At 37.9% G+C, this 18,459-nt stretch overlaps 1 pseudogene; it reads left to right on the top strand.

The window, feature by feature from the left end:
• LOC114206117 (importin subunit alpha-1-like) overlaps positions 1–18,459 on the top strand; it is a 178,175-nt pseudogene that overhangs the window by 95,710 nt on the left and 64,006 nt on the right.

Here is an 18,459-nt window from a genome sequence, read left to right as displayed (position 1 = left end):
AGGGTATGTGCTACGGTGAGCGCTGTGAATTGTGTAAGACTGATGAATCACAGACCTGTATCCCTGAAACAAATAATACATTATATGTTAATTAAAAAAATTGAAAATAAAATACATACAACAACAACAACAAAATAAAACTATGGGCCTTTCAGACCTTAAAAAAAAAAAGAAAGTTAAATTTTAATTGGTAAACTGATAGATTCTATTGTCAAATAAAAAAACCTGTGCTTTCTGTGTTAGACCTTAATTTCACCCTTGCTTCACTCACTGAAAATCAGACAGTTATGAATGATTATACCTGCGTAGTTGTTTCAGATATTACCAGGCAAAAATATGGAGAGTCATATCTGTTATACATTTTTACTCATTAATCTATTATGCTTTAAGCAGAAAATTTGAATATATTTCATTCTGCCACTTAAACCTCGTACAAAGGAGGCAGGGGACAAAAAGAAATAAAACATTTTGACAATCTTTAAAATTTTTATCAAAATTATCAGATTTATTTTGAGTAATTTAACATCATTTTAAAAATATTTTACAGTTTAGAAAATCTTTCACAGGATACTACGAATACTCCTAAATACATCTCAAAACCAGATGAAATAAAATTTGAAAATACTCCCTGGGAAAACTACAGTAATTCTTTTCCTAAAGTGGAAGAGGTCATGTAACCTGACATTCATGTCCTTGGTGGAAGCGGACCCTGAGGCTCCCGCAAGAACCAAGTCTCTCGAAAGAAGCCCAACTGCTATTAGGTTGCTAGGACTTCACCGTCCTCAGGTGAAGCAAGAGACAAATTCTCTCTATAAGAAATTGTCTCCAGATTAAATTCCTGATTTGTGCAAATTAATATCAAGCAGTTTTTGTCCAGCAAAGCAATTATTCAAAACTGAAGGAGAAATAAATGCACTTTCAGGCAAGCTAATCTGATTTCTTACCACCACACGCACTCAATTTTATTGAAGGAGCCTATAAAGACAGAACTTCAGAGAGAAGAAAAATGACATCAAAAGGATCCTGAGATGCAAGAAGGAAAGGTTAACAATAAATTGGTGAACACACAGGTCAATCTAAAATATTTTCTACCACAATTACAAGCATTATATTACACAGAATCAAGAAAAAGACACAACTAAAACACAAGTTCACAACAACCTAAGTCCAAACATTGGTCCTGAGCCCTTCATGCAAAGTAGGCTGCAGAATTAAAATAAATTTAAATAAAAAAATAATAGTCATGATATATACATGCAACGAAAGAAAAAGTTAAAATGCCGATTTTAGGAAAAAAAAAAACAACTGTCTCTCAAGACACACTAAAATTTCAGACATATTTTCTCCATTTCATATTCTCAGAGTAAACTAGACAGAACAGATTTTTCTTTTCATCCAATTGTTTCAGTTCCTCAGCCTTGCTTACCACCCTTTCAGCGACCCTCACACTACACCTACAGAATCTGAGGAGAATGTTTCTCATGATGCCCTTTTCCACCTTTATGAATTACTTTTCTCTGCAGAGAGGATCATAGGTCCTACAAACACAATGTCTCATTGCAGCTAGTGCAGATCCTGCAGTGAAGTATCAGTTTTATCTTCCAGGTCCGCAGGACAAATATGAATACAACAAACTGTGTATTGTCTAAGCAACATTGCTAGCTAGCTTTGCATTGCCAAAATTATTCTGTCCAAAATAGCTTTCTTGGATTTGTCTTATCACCTGTTACTGCATATTCCACACCAAAATTGAAAATGGCACAATTAAAAATCATTTAACCATGAAAAGCACTCTGTATACATATTTCCATGTGTAAAATAGTATTGGAAATTACAAAACATTCCCTCCTTTGTTTTATCTGTAACATAAGTTTAAAAACATGGATTTTTGTCCTCTTCATTGTTTTATTTGTACTTGGACAAAAATCTAATCTAAGATGTAAATAAGTTTCTGTCAATTACGTGTACACATTTTTTAATTACCAGTAAGACTCCTGAGTAAAATGGTGTTCACATGGTTTTATTTATCATTTTTCCAAATATTATGAAGGTTTGGGACATGAGCAAATTATGATTTAAATTCTCCTGGTAATCACAATTGGTAACTTAGAAGTTTTAACTCAGTCCACAATGGGAAGAAAAAAAAAAAAAAAGGTAGGTTAACCAAGTAAAAGCTGAACCTACAAAGGTGTAGATTTTCAAAGCAGCTAGGAAAATCAGTAACCTAGAATGAAAATTGAAAAATTTTCCCTTGGAGAGAATTCCTGGTGTGCTAGGAGTGTAATCATTCCCTACCAAAGCTACACAACGTGGGAAGTGCTAGATCTTCTTGAAGCCTAGGAGAGAAGGGCCTCAAAGGACCACTCTCAATGTGATTTGTGTTGCATGGACATCAGGAGGTGAGGTCAGACTGACTCCTGTGTCTTTATTCCCACTCAGGAAATTAAAAGGCAAAAAAGATGTGTTGCTAAAATTCCATGGCAGTGAACTTAGCCTAGAATTTGTCAAGGTAAACAATAGCTGAGTGTTTCCCATAGACCAGATATTTGGTTATGTAGGAGGAGAAAGAGCCAGTCTGGAGTCAACGTGACTTCTGTTTAAGGTTATTATCTGTGTACATGATGAGAATCGAGCAAAAAGTCTTCCTGCGGTCGGGGAGGAGCTCCTAAAAAGAAGAGAATCCTACAGGGAGTAATACTCAGGGAACGGGGGTCCCCGTAGCCACATCAGAGCAGAGAGTCAAGCAGAGGATCCCCAAAAACATCATGAGAAGTTCGACTAGACTACTAACTGGTGAAAATCAGCTAGAACAACCTGCCAGAAGTAGAGAACACAAAGTCATCTTAGAGCAGTACCAGTCAAGGAAAAACTTTGTATAAAACTCCACCCCCCCTTCACTACTCCCCCCCTGTTTTCCACCTTAGGAGTCTTTGGGACACAGTGAACGGGAAAGAGAACAGTACCTGGCTATTCCAATTCCTAGGCAGCAGGCAATCTACCTGGAGCCAATCTTGTATGTCACAATAGAGATTTAAATCAAAGTCATAGTTATGGTAATTATCAAGGACTGGGCATTTTAACTGTCAATTTCATATTCCATTTTGTGATTTAAAGTTACCACAGGACACCCCAAGAGTAAAAAGAAGAGCCATGGAACCCACTGAAATTTTCACTGAGTGGCAAAAGATTACTGCTCCTCATTTAACAATGTTAAAGGGAGAGCAGGGACAAAAAATGAGCAGGTGTATTAAAAGAGTCTTACAATTCATATCCGATCAACATTTGGATGCCATTTGCATAAATGAACCATCTTTGCTTCGATTCAAAGAAGGATAGAATGTATTTCAAACATTAGATCAACTTAGCCTATAAAGACAGAAAGTGAAGTGGAAAGGAAAACACAGTTTTGTTTCTTTCTTTTTTTTTTTTTTTTATGGTGCCCTCTCAGTATCACCATCTGGCATTTTTCCTGTGACAATTACTGGAAAAACAAGTGGCTCTTATCCCAGCAGTCAGTGAAACACACAATAGATATTTAGAAGAAAGAGAATCGCCAATCACATGCAACACAGATGTCAGAAATGTAAAAGGGTTGGATGTAGTTTTCTTTTTTCTCTAAGTTTCACAAGGCAAAAGCATATTTTGATCACCACCTACTTTTCAGTACAGTGATTACTCCAAAGCAGGTCTCTGCCTCAGCGCTATTGACATTTGGGGCCAGATAATACTTTGTTGTGTGGGGCTGTGTGTATTATAGGATGTTTACCAGCATCCCTGGCCTCTATCCATTAAATTCTGGCACCTCTACCCAGTTGCAGCAACTGAAAATATCTCCAGACATTGTCAAATATCCCCAGGCAGTGAAAGTGTCCCTCTCTCCCACCATGAGAACCACTGGTGTATAAGTCAGTCTGCATACAAAAATTTTGGTTTGTAATGTATTTCTAACATCATTATCATTTGGCTTTTTAAAAAAATGCATAGTATTCCAACAATAAATGCTATCTCTTCAATTAGTAAGAACTGATATATTAGAACAGTGCTGAAAATCAGCAGCTTTTGTCCCCCCAAAGCTACCAGGACTCTTCAAAGACAAAAGTCTTTCTGCTACTGTTAAAATGTGTCATGCAATTTGGAAAACACAGAATTACTTTTGTAAACTCATATTTCATTGAAAATTTAATAAACCTTTATCTCAACTCTAAGAATCTAATGTCACCCCAAGAGCAGGAAAGTGTTGCTAATCCTAGCACAAAAGTCACCATAAAGGACATAGTCTTCCTGCTGCATTGTACTGGATTTCTTTTATATGTAGCCATAGCAAAATAATCTCCTATGATAATCTGTTATTTTATTGCCGTATAAAAAGTGTTTTAGTTTACTAAATATTGAAGATCCCAGCCATGGTATAAAGAGAAAATGTCTTGTATATATTTTGATTCAAACTGAATTTTCATTACTTTTTAACAGTATTCAGATGTTACATATTCTGTGATGTGTTAAACATCATTAAATGTTTTTTTAACCTTTAAACATAATTTAGTATGAGAGGAGAGTCCAAGATGGCAGCATGGGAAAACCATGAACTCATTTCCTTCTATGGAAACATCACATCTATAGCTACAAAAGGAGTAATTCCCCCTGAAAGAGAACAGCACACGGAATAAATAGCTTCTTCCACAAAAAGGGATAAAAGAAGCCACACTGAGAGCAGCAGAAGAGGCAGAGACACAGTCTCACCAGAACTCTCACCCCTAGTGCAGTGACCTACAACAGGGAGGCATATCACGGGTCTGACACCTCTCCCTGAGAAGTGAAGGGTTTGTGCTCCACATCAGGCTCTCCAACCCTTGGGACATATCCCAGAGCCAAGGCCCTAAAAACATCACTCTGGAAACCAGTGAGGCTTATAGCCAAGGGATCTGGGGTCAGTGGGGATCTGAGATACTCCTTTGGAGAAGCTCATGCACAGATGCAGTCCTCCTGGGACACGGCCCAAAGACAGTGACATACAGTAAAAGTATAGGGTTAAATACTTATAAAGCTAGTATAAAGGCTAAAGACAAAAGTGGTAAAATTAACTACAATTGTTGGTTAAAGGAGACACAAAATAAGAAAACTATAATATGAGAAATATAAACTAGGAGGCAAAATGCAGATTTTTAAAATGCTTCCAAATTTATGTTTCTATCAATTTAAAATCGACATTATATACATATATATGTGTGTGTATGTATACACACACACACGCACACACACACACAAACACAGAGTATATATAATCCTTACCCCTGGTTTTGCTTTCTGCAGTTTCGGTTACCAACAGTCATCCATGGTGTGGAAGCAGATGATCCTCCTTCTGATGCAGCATCAGAAGGTCAGTAATAGCCTAACACTTTATCACAATTCCTATGTCATTCATCTCCCTTCATCTTATCATAGACATTTTATCATCTCAAATCATCACAAGAAGAGTGAGTACAGTACAATAAGATATTGAGAGAAACAGACAACATTCACATAACTTTAATTGTAGTATATGGTTATAATAGTTCTACTTTATTATGAGTTATTGTTAATCTCTTACTGTGCCTAAGTTATAAAGTAACTTTATCAGAGGTATGTATGCAAAGGAAAAAAACATATGTAGGTTTCAGGCATCCACTGGGGGTCTTGAAATATATCCCCCACAGATGGAGAGGGACTACTGCCCAGCCTATTACATGTGAAACTCATGATAATCACAAGGCAAAAACCTATAGAATGTACACAAAAGACAATGAGAAAGGAATCTAAATATAACACTAAGGAAACCACAAGGGAAAAAGGAACAAAGAAGAACTACAGAAACAGCCAGAAAGCAATTGACAAAGTGGCAGTAAGTAAATACCGATCAATAATTTCTTTACATATAAATGGACTAAATTCTCCAAAAGACATAGAGGGGCTAAATGGGTAAAAACTCAAGACTCATCTATATATCGCTTCTAAGAGACTCACTTCAGATGTAAGGACACACAGACTCAAAATGAGGGATGGGAAAAGATACTCCATGCAAATAAAAACAAAAAGGAAGGTGGTATTGCTATTTTATGCCTGACAAGACAGATTTTGAAACAAAGACTATAATAAAAAAAAAGCATTACATAATGTAAACGGGTCTGTCCAACAAGAGGATATAACTTTTGTAACTGCATATGTACCCAACAAAGGAGCACCTAAATATATAAAACAACTATTAATAGACCTAATGGGAAAAATTGACAGCAATACAATACCGGGGACTTTAATACCTACTTACATCAATGAATGGATCATCCAGACAGAAAACCAGTGAGGAAACATTGGCCTTGAATGACACATTAGATCAGATGGCCTTAGTAGGTATATACAGAATATCCCATCCAAAAATAGAACATTCATCTCAAAGCATATGAAACATTCTCCAGGACAGATCATGTGTTGGGTCAAAAAACAGGCCTCAATAAATTCAAGAGGTTTGAAATCCTATGAAGTATCTTCTCCAACCAGAATGGTATGCAACTAGAATCAACTGCAAGAAAACAAAAACAAAAAGGAAAAATAAAAAGCAGTGGAGATTAAACATGGTACTTAACAACCAATGGGTCAAAAAAGAAATAAAAGGATAAATCAAAAAATAACTTGAGACAAATGAAAATGGAAATACAACAATTCTATCTATGGAACACATCAAAAGCAGCTCTAAAAGGGAAGTTCATCGAAGTACAGGAATCTCAAGAAAGAACAACCCCAAATGAACAATCTAATCAAAAAAGAATGAAGTCCAAAGATAATAGAAGGAAGGCAATAATAAAGATCAGAGCAGAAATAAATGAAATAGAGAGTAAGAGTATAGTTAAAATGATCAATAAAACTAAGAGTTTTTTGAAAAGATAAAACTGACCAAACTTTAGTTAACTTCAAGAAAAAAGAAAGCTCAAGGGGGCGGAGCAAGATGGCAGAGGAGTAGGAGACCCGGATTTCATCTGGTCTCAGGAATTCAGCTGCATAGGGATCAAACCATTCTGAACACCTACGAACTCAACAGGAGATCGAAGAAAAGAATAGCAGCAACTCTCTGAACAGAGAAGCGACCACTTTCTGGAAGGTAGGACGTGCGGAGAAGTGAATCCGAGGCGATATTCGGGAGGACAGACGGCGGGGGAGGGGCCTCCGTCGGCCACTTCTGGCAAGTGCTAGAGCCGCGGAGCACAAAATCGGACCTTTTAGGAGTCGGCTCCGCTGAGGGACCGTGGCTCCAGTGGCTAAGCGGGGGGTGGAACCCTCGCGGGACAGTGTGGTCTCAGGACCCTCGGGGTCACAGAAAGACAGGGGGTGCCTGAGTGCGGCAGAGCTCCCGGGTATCGGAGCGGGGAAGCCGGCTGCAGAGACGGAGCCGAGGCGCGGGCTCTCAGCTCGGGGTTGCCATAGACTGTGATCCGCGGCCCAGTCGGGCCACGGCTCCTCCAGCAGGGACCCAACAAGCAGCAGAGCCGGGGAGACTCCGCTTCCTCCCCCGGGAGGAGCGGCGCGGGAGCGCACCGCAGGGATCTGCTGGGTTTGGAGACTCCACACGGGGTCGGGTGCCAGAGATAGAAATGCTCGGTCACAGGCCGGGTGAGCACGGAGTGCGGCCGGAGACCAGGGAGACGGGAGTGACTGCTTTTCTCTGGGGGCGCATTGAGGAGCGGGGCCCCGAGTTCTCGGCTCCTCCGGGAGGAGATTGGGAGGCCACCATTTTCACCCTGGTCCTCCAAAGCTGTACGGAGAGCTTGCAGGGAACAAAGCTCCTGAGAGCAAACCCGAGCAGCTTGCTTAGCCCGGACCGACAAGGGCGGGGCAATTCCGCCTCCGGCAAAGACATTTGGGAACCACGGCAACAGGGCCCTCCCCCAGAAGATCAGCACGAACAGCCAGCAAGCCAAGACCAAGTTTACCGATCAAGGAGAACGGGAGAACTCCAGCGCTAGGGGAATACTGCACATAGAATTCGTGGCTTTTTTACCATGATTCATTAGTTTTTCAAAGTTAATTTTTTTAATTTTTTTTTAATTTTTCTTTTTCCCTTTTTCAACCAACATCTTATCAATCCCTTTTTTAAAAAAAAAACATTTTTTATTTTTCATTTTTAGAGTAATATTTTATCCCTTCATAGTAGTTACCCTTATTTTTGGCATATATATATATATAAGTTGTTCTCTCTTTAAAATTTTGAGATACAGTTTCTTCTAACAGATCAAAATATACCCTAAATCATTAGTGTATGGCTTTGTTCTACTCTCCTGCCTGATCACATTCTTTTTTTTTTTTTTAATCTTTCTTTTTTGAAACAACTTATCAACTCCTTTTATAAAATCCTTTATAATTTTCATCTTTACAGTCATCTTCCATCCCTTCATTGTATCAACCCTTATTTTGTACATATATAAGTCTTTATTTCTTTAAAATTTTAGGAGGCACTTTCTTCTAAAGGACCAAAATATGCCCAAAACCGTGTGTGGCACTGATCTCTGCACTAGCCTGATCATATTTGATCATATTCTGTTTTTTTGTTTTGTTCTGTTTTTGTTTTTATCTTTTTCTTTCTTTTTTTCTCTTACTTTTTTCTTTCTTTCCCTTTCTTTTCCCCTGGTTTCAGGTCTTTTCTGATTTGTATACAGTATATTTGCTGGGGACATTGCTAACCTGTTAGCATTTTGTTCTTTCATTCATCTATTCTCCTCTGGACAAAATGACAAGACGAAAAAAATCACCTCAGCCAAAAGAACAAGAGGTACTACCGTCTGCCAGGGACCTACTCAATACGGACATTAGTACGATGTCGGACCTAGAGTTCAGAATCATGACTTTAAAGATACTAGCTGGGCTTGAAAAAAGCGTGGAAGTTATTAGAGAAACCCTTTCTGGAGAAATAAAAGAACTAAAATCTAAGTCGAAATCAAAAAGGCTATTAATGAGGTGCAATCAAAAATGGGGGCACTAACTGCTACGATAAATGAGGCAGAAGAGAGCATCAGCGATATAGAAGACCAAATGATGGAAAATAAAGAGGCTGAGAAAAAGAGAGAGAAACAACTACAGGATCACAAGGGCAGAATTTGAGAGATAAGCGATACGATAAGACGAAACAACATTAGAATAATTGGGATCCCAGAAGAAAAAGAAAGAGGGGGCAGAAGGTATATTGGAGCAAATAATAGCAGAGGACTTCCCTAATGTGAGGAAGGAAACAGGCATCAAAATCCAGGAGGCACAGAGAACCCCTCTCAAAATCAATAAAAATAGGTCCACACCCCGACATCTAATAGTAAAACCTATGAGTCTCAGAGACAAAGAGAAACTCCTGAAAGCAGCTCGGGAGAAGAGATCTGTAACCTACAATGGTAGAAACATTAGATTGGCAACAGACCTATCCACAGAGACATGGCAGGGCAGAAAGGACTGGCATGATATCTTCAGAGCACTAAACAAGAAAAATATGCAGCCAAAAATACTATATCCAGCTAGGCTCTCATTGAAAATTGAAGGAGAGAGAAAAACCTTCCAGGACAAACAAAAACTAAAGGAATTTGTAAAGACGAAACCAGCCCTCCAAGAAATATTGAAAGGGGTCCTCTAAGCAAAGAGAGAGCCTAAAAGCAGCATAGATCAGAAAGGAACACAGACAATATACAGTAACAGTCACCTTAGAGGCAATACAATGGCACTAAATTCATACCTTTCAATAGTTACCCTGAATGTAAATGGGCTAAATGCCCCAATCAAAAGACACAGGCTATCAGATTGGATTAAAAAACAAGATCCATCGATGTGCTCTCTGCAAGGGACTCATTTTAGACCCAAAGACACGCCCAGATTGGAAGTGAAGGGGTGGAAAACCATTTACCATGCTAATGGACACCAAAAGAAAGCTGGGGTGACAATTCTTATATCAGAGAAATTAGATTTTAAAACAAAGACTGTAATAAGAGATGAAGAAGGACACTATACCCCAATTAACAGGGTCTATCCAACAAGAAGATCTAACAATTGTAAATAACTATGCCCCGAACATGGGAGCAGCCAATTATATAAGGCAATTAATAACAAAAGCAGGGAAACACATTGACAGCAATACAAAAATAGTGGGACTTTAACACCCCCCTGACTGAAATGGACAGATCATCTAAGCAAAAGATCAACAAGGAAATAAAGACTTTAAATGACACATTGGACCAAATGGACTTCACAGACATATTCAGAACATTCCATCCCAAAGCAATGGAATACACATTCTTCTCTAGTGCCCATGGAACATTCTCCAGAATAGATCACATCCTAGGCCACAAATCAGGTCTCAACCGGTACCAAAAGATTGGGATTATTCCCTGCATATTTTCAGACCACAATGCTTTGAAACTAGAACTCAATCACAAGAGGAAAGTCGGAAAGAACTCAAAACATGGAGGCTAAAGAGCATCCTACTAAAGAATGAATGAGTCAACCAGGACATTAAAGAAGAATTAAAAAAATTCATGGAACCCAATGAAAATGAAAACACAACTGTCCAAAATCTCTGGGATACAGCAAAAGCAGTCCTAAGCGGAAAGTATATAGCAATACAAGCCTTTCTCAAGAAACAAGAAAGGGCTCAAATACACAACCTAACCCTACACCTAAAGGAGCTAGAGAAAAAAACAGCAAATAAAGCCTAAACCCAGCAGGAGAAGAGAAATAATAAAGATCAGAGCAGAAATCAATGAAATAGAAACCAAAAGAACAGTAGAACAGATCAACGAAACCAGGAGCTTGTCTTTCAAGGAATTAACAAGATTGATAAACCCCTGGCCAGACTTATCCAAAAGAAAAGAGAAATGACCCAAATCAACAAAATCATGAATGAAAGAGGAGAGATCACAACCAACACCAAGGAAATACAAACAATTATAAAAACATATTATGAGCAAACCTACGCCAGCAAATTAGATAACCTGGAAGAAATGGGTGCATTCCTAGAGATGTATCAACACCAAAATTGAACCTGGAAGAAATACAAAACCTGAACAGAGTATAACCATTAAGGAAATTGAAGCAGTCATAAAAAATCTCCCAACAAAAGCCCAGGGCCAGATGGCTTCCCAGGGGAATTCTACCAAACATTTCAACAAGAATTAATACCTATTCTCCTGAAACTATTCCAAAAAATAGAAATGGAAGGAAAATTTCCAAACTCATTTTATGAGGCCACCATTACCTTGATCCCCAAACCAGACAAAGACCCCATCCAAAAGGAGAATTACAGACCAATATCCTTGATGAACATGGATGCAAAAATTCTCACCGAAATACTAGCCAATAGGATCCAACAGTACATTGAAAGGATTCTTCACCATGACCAAGTGGGATTTATCCCTGGGCTGCAAGGTTGGTTCAACATCTGCAAATCAATCAACGTGATACAATACGTTAACAAAAGAAAGAACAAGAATCATAGGATCCTCTCAATAGATGCAGAAAAAGCATTTGACAAAGTACAGCATCCTTCCTTGATCAAAACTCTTCAGAGTATAGGGATAGAGGGTACATACCTCAATATCATAAAAGCCATCTATGAAAAACCTACAGCGAGTATCATTCTCAGTTCCTAAGGTCAGGAACGCGGCAGGGATGTCCACTATCACCACTGCTATTCAACATAGTATTAGAAGTCCTAGCCACAGCAATCAGACAACAAAAAGAAATCAAAGGCATCCAAATCGGCAAAGAGGAAGTCAAACTCTCACTCTTTGCAGATTATATGATACTGTATGTGGAAAACCCAAAAGACTCCACCCCAAAACTGCTAGAACTCATACAGGAATTCAGTAAAGTAGCAGGGTATAAAATCAATGCACAGAAATCAGTGGCATTCCTATACACCAACAAGACAGAAGAGAGACAAATCAAGGAGTCGATCCCATTTACAATTGCACCCAAAACCATAAGATACCTAGGAATAAATTTAACCAAAGAGGAAAAGGATCTGTACTCAGAAAAGTATAAAATACTCATGAAAGAAATGGAAGAAGACACAAAGAAATGGAAAAACGTTCCATGCTCATGGATTGGAAGAACAAACATTGTGAAGATGTCAATGCTACCTAGAGCAATCTACACATTCAATGCAATCCCCATCAAAATACCATCCACTTTTTTCAAAGAAATGGAGCAAATAATCCTAAAATTTGTATGGAACCAGAAGAGACCCCGAATAGCCAGAGGAATATTGAAAAAGAAAAGCAAAGCTGGCGGCATCACAATTCCCGGACTTCCAGCTCTATTACAAAGCTGTCATCATTAAGAGAGTATGGTACTGGCAGAAAAACAGACACATAGATCAATGGAACAGAATCGAGAGCCCAGAAATGGACCCTCAACTCTATGGTCAACTCATCTTTGACAAAGCAGGAAAGAATGTCCAATGGAAAAAAAGACAGTCTCTTCAACAAATGGTGTTGGGAAAATTGGACAGTCACATGCAGAAGAATAAAACTGGACCATTTCCTTACATCACACACAAAAATAGACTCCAAATGGTTGAAAGACCTAAATGTGAGACAGGAGTCCATCAAAATCCTAAAGGAGAACACAGGCAGCAACCTCTCCAACCTCAGCCGCAGCAACTTCTTCCTAGTAACATCGCCAAAGGCAAGGGAAGCATGGGCAAAAAGGAATTATTGGGATTTCGTCAAGATAAAAAGCTTTTGCACAGCAAAAGAAACAGTCCACAAAACCAAAAAACAACCGACAGAATGGGAGAAAATATTTGCAAATGACATATCAGATAAAGGGCTAGTATCCAAAACCTTTGATAAAGAACTTATCAAACTCAACACCCAAAGAATAATCCAATCAAGAAATGGACAGAAGACATTAACAGACATTTTTCCAAAGAAGACATCCAAATGGCCAACAGACACATGAAAAAGTGCTCAACATCTCTTGGCATCAGGGAAATCCAAATCAAAACCTCAATGAGATACCACCTCACACCAGTCAGAATGGCTAAAAATAACAAGTCAGGAAACGACAGATGATGGCGGGGATGAGGAGAAAGGGGAACCCTCCTACACTGTTGGTGGGAATGCAAGCTGGTGCAACCAGTCTGGAAAACAGTATGGAGGTTCCTCAAACAGTTGAAATTAGAGCTACCATACAATCCAGCAATTGCACTACTGGATATTTACCCCAAAGATACAAATGTAGGGATCCGAAGGGGTACGTGCACCCCAATGTTTATAGCAGCGATGTCCACAATAGCCAAACTGTGGAAAGAGCCGAGATGTCCATCGACAGATGAATGGATAAAGAAGATGTGGTGTGTGTATATATATATATATACATATACACACACACACAATGGAATATTATGCGGCCATAAAAAGTAATGAGATCTTGCCATTTGCAGCGACGTGGATAGAACTGGAGGGTGTTATGCTGAGTGAAATAAGTCAATCAGAGAAAGACATGTATCATATGACCTCACTGATATGAGGAATTCTTAATCTCAGGAAACAAACTGAGGCTTCCTGGAGTGGTGGGGGGGTGGGAGGGATGGGGTGGCTGGGTGATAGACATTGGGGAGGGTATGTGCTCTGGTGAGCGCTGTGAATTGTGCAAGATTTTTAAATCACAGATCTGTAGTTCTGAAACAAATAATGCAATATATGTTAAGGGAAAAAAAGAAGATAGCAGGAGGGGAAGAATGAAGGGGAGTAAGTCGGAGGGGGAGATGAACCATAAGAGACGACAGACTCTGAAAAACAAACTGAGGGTTCTCGAGGGTAGAGGGGTGGGGGTATGAGTTAGCCTGGTGATGAGTATTAAAGAGGGCACATTCTGTGTGGAGCACTAGGTGTTATGCACACACAATTAATCATGGAGCACTTCATCAAATACTAATGATGTAATGTATGGTGATTAACATAACAATAAAAAATTTTAAAAAAGAAGAAAGCTCAAATACACAGAGAAATGAAATAGGAGAGGTTATAACTGATGCCACAGAGAGAGTTCTACGAATAATTATATGCCAACAAATTGAACAACAAAGAAGAAATGGGTAAATTCATAGAAACATACAATTTTCAAGATGGAATCATGAAGAAAGACAAAATCTGAATAGATTGAATCAGTATTCCAAACCCTCCCAATAAACAAAATTCAGGACCAGATGGCTTTACTGGTGAATTTTACCAAAGAAAAATGGTTTAATACCTATCCTTTTCAAACTCTTCCAAAGCATTAAAAAGAAGGGAACATTTCCAAACCTTTTTTTTTTTTTTTTTTTTAAGGATTTCATTTCCTTAACAGAGAGAGACACAGCGAGAGAGGAAACACAAGCAGGGGGAGTGGGAGAGGGAGAAGCAGCCTTACCGCGGAGCAGGGAGCCCGATGCGGGGCTCGATCCCAGGACCCTGGGATCACGACCCAAGCTGAAGGCAGACACCTAATGACTGAGCCACCAGGCACCCCCAGACTTATTTTATGAGGCCGGCATTACCCTGATACCAAAACCAGACATTGACAACAATAACAGAAAAGAAAATTACAATATCCCTGATATACAGATACAGGAATTCTCAACAAAATACGAGCAAACTAACATAGAAAACCTGAGAGATTCTACCGAAACACTGTTAGAACTGATAAATAAATGTAGTAACACTGCAGGATACAAAATCAATATAAAGAAATCTGTTGCATTTCTCTACACTAAAAAAGAGTTATCAATACAAGAAATCAAGAAAACCATCTCATTTATAATTCCATTAAAAGAAGTAAAATACCTAGGAATGAATTTAAACAAGGAGGTGAAAGACCTGTACTCTGAAAACTGTAATACATGGATAAGAGAAATTGAAGACAACACAAATAGAAAGATTTCTCTGCTCATGGGTTAGAATAATTAATATTGTTAAAATGACCATACTACCCAAAGAAATCAATAGATTCAATGAAATCCCTATCAAAATTCCAATAGCATCATTCACAGAACTAGAAAAACAATTCTAAGATTTGTATGGAGCCATAGGAGACCCCAAATAGCCAAAGAAATCTTAAGAAAAACAAAGCTGGAGTGGCAGGGGGTGGGAGGGATGGGGTGGCTGGGTGATAGACATTGGGGAGGGTATGTGCTATGGTGAGCGCTGTGAATTGTGCAAGACTGTTGAATCACAGATCTGTACCTCTGAAACAAATAATGCAATATATGTTAAAAAAAAAAAAAAAGAAGATAGTAGGAAGGGAGAAATGAAGGGGGAGAAATTGGAGAGGGAAACGAACCATGAGAGACTATGGACTCTGAGAAAAAAAACTGAAGGTTCTAGAGGGAGGGGGTGGGGGGATGGGTTAGCCTGGTGATGGGTATTAAGGAGGGCATGTAGTGAATGACACACTGGGTGTTTTACGCAAACAATGAATCATGGAACACTACATCAAAAACTAATGATGTAATGTATGGTGATTAACATAATAAAAATTTTAAAAAAAGACAAAACTGAAGATATCATAGTCCCTGATTTCAAACTATTCTACAAAAATATAGTAATCAGAACAGTGTGGCATTGGCATTAAAAACAAACAAACAAAAAAAACAAACAAAAACAGATACATAGATCAATGGAGTAGAACAGAGAGCCCAGAACTAAACCTACACTCATTTGGTCTATTAGTTGATGACAAAGACACAAGAATATACAATGGAGAAAGGACAGTCTCCAACAAATGGTGTTGAGAAAACTGGACAGCCACGTACAAAAGAATCAAACTCGACCACTATGTTATACCAAACACAAAATTTGACTCAAAATGCATTAAAGACTTGAATGTAAGAGCTGAAACCATGAATCTCCTAAAAGAAAACTAACAGTAAGCTACTTACTGAAAGTAAGCTACCTGACCATCAGTCTTGGCAGTGAATTTTTGTATCTGACTCCAAAAACAAAGGCAACAAAAACAAAAATTAACGAGTGGAGTACATGAAACTAAAAAGATTTTGCATAGCAAAGGGAACCAACAACAAAATGAAAAGGCAACCTACTGAATATGATAAAATATTTTCAAATGATGTATCTGACAAGGGGTTAATACCCAAAATATATGAAGAATTCAACTCAATAGGAAAAACCAAGAAACAAAAAATACAAACAAAAAACCCTACTAAAAAAATGGCCAGTGTTAGATATTTTTCCAAAGACAACATGTACACAGCCAACAGACACATAAAAAGATGCTCGACATCACTCATTATTAGAGAAACACAAATTAAAACAATCAAATATCACCCCACATCTGTTTTTAAGAAAGTGGGAATCACAAGTGTTGGTGAGGATATGGAAAAAAGGGAATGCTCGTACACTGCTGGCTGGAATGTAAATTGGTGCAGCCACTGTGGATAACAGTATGGAGAGACCTCAGAAAATTAGAAATAGAACTACTACCTGGTACAGCTATTCCACTCTGGGTATTTGTCCAAAGAAAATGAAAACACTAAATCAAGAAGATATATGCACCCGTATGTTCATTGCAGCACTATTTAAAATAGCCAAGATATGGAAACATCTTGTATCCACTGATAGATGAATGGATAAAGAAGACATAGTATGTATGTGTGTGTGTGTGTGTATGTACACACACACACACACACACACACACTGGAATACAACTCAGCCATAAAACAGAATATCTTACCATTTGAGACAACATGGATGGACCGTGAGAGTACTATGCTAAGTGAAATAAGTGAGACGCAGACAGACATATGCCATATGATTTCACTCAAATACAGAATGTTAAAAACAAAACAAATGAATAAACAAAACAAAACTCCTATTTCTTTTATCAGTGTCATAGTTTTTAGAGTACAGATCTTTTTTTGGTTAAATTCAGTCCTAGGTATTTTAATCTCTTTGATGTAATTGAAAATGGGATTGTTTTCTTTCTTGTCCTGCTATTTCATTATTAGTGTAAAGAAATGCAATCTGAAACAACTTAATATATCAACTCTACTTCAATTAAACATTTACAAATAAGGAAATAATACCTCATAGATACAGAAAACAGACTGGTGGTTATCAGAGGGGAAGGGGATTAGAGGGTGTGTAAAAAGGGTGAGGGGGTCAACTTTATGGCGACAGATGATAACTATACTTATTGTGGTGGTCACTGTGTAATGTATACTGATACTGAATTATTACGTTGTACACCTGAAACTAGTAGAATGTTATAAAGCAATTTTACTTCAATTAAAAAAAAAAACTTAGCATGTAGATTTTCTTAGCTCATTTGAAATGGGAATGTAATTGTCAGGGTCCCTCCCAATTAGGCACCTCTTCTTGAAGACATTTTTGGTTTTATTGTCACAGTAATGATAACTCCATAAATTAGAATGAAAACAGTTAAGAAATAAAAATGTTCTTATCTAATATCATTATAATGCCAACTCATTATTATTTGAGACAGCCACTATCACATTTTGATAAGTTATTTTTAATATAAGAGAAACATCTCAAAATATTTAACGAGAAATACTTTAAAGAATCCTGTTTTATCAGACAAATTGATTTTACTCTAGAGAGGAACTTAACAGTAGAACTTTAAGTGTATATTTTCCTTCTCAAACTGTCTTTTCTCAAAGAATAGCAAGTTAAATCACATGTTAGGTCAGCAAATAATCATGGCACAGTGTGCATACTGTATACTTCTCCATCCTTAGTTCCTAACACGAGTGTGAATAAGAGTTTGAAGTCATGAGTATTTTTATATGTGCATAGAATATTTTTCTCTGAATGAGACAAATCACAATGGTATATAAACAAAAAGTATTCTATGCGGTAACATCTTAATGGCTTTTAAAAATTTGATCTACAGCATTCCATGAGCAACTGACTACCAAACAGTGATCACATATAAGTTCATATAAAATTTCAGAATGCATCACTCTCAGTCTCTGCTTCTCCAGGTTACAAAACTCAGACCCTTTGAGTTGAAATGACACAAACAAGGTCCTCCTGAAGTTTGTGGTTTAGCCAGGACTAGAAAGAATTCAGGACAACTGCCTCCTCTAAGGGATTTTCCTATTCTCTCACCATGCGCTGCATATAATGTATTGACGGCAGAGAAAAAAATGCTGTTACTTCACTAAAAGAAATCTTTTAAAACAAGCACTAAAATATGTACTGAAGTTCAGGAACCAAGCTGGGGGGGGGCATTAAAACATTCAAAAATTTATTTCTATGTAATAATGTCTCTCCATATTCTCACGACATGCTAGTTTCTGAACTCCTGGTAGCTACTCCTGTTGCTATGAACCTACTTTAAAATCAAAGGAATGATCCAAAAAATATACAGTAACTAAAAATAAACCAATGTTTAGATTTTTTAGTTTTGTGACATATGTCAATGCACAGTGGATCACTG

This window comes from Eumetopias jubatus, unplaced genomic scaffold (genome assembly GCF_037043125.1).
Source record: "Eumetopias jubatus isolate StellerSeaLion01/CBP00866 unplaced genomic scaffold, mEumJub1_p1.0 scaffold_2, whole genome shotgun sequence".
In the NCBI taxonomy this organism is placed as follows: Eukaryota; Metazoa; Chordata; class Mammalia; order Carnivora; family Otariidae; genus Eumetopias; species Eumetopias jubatus.
This window is presented reverse-complemented; position numbering and strand designations above follow the sequence as displayed.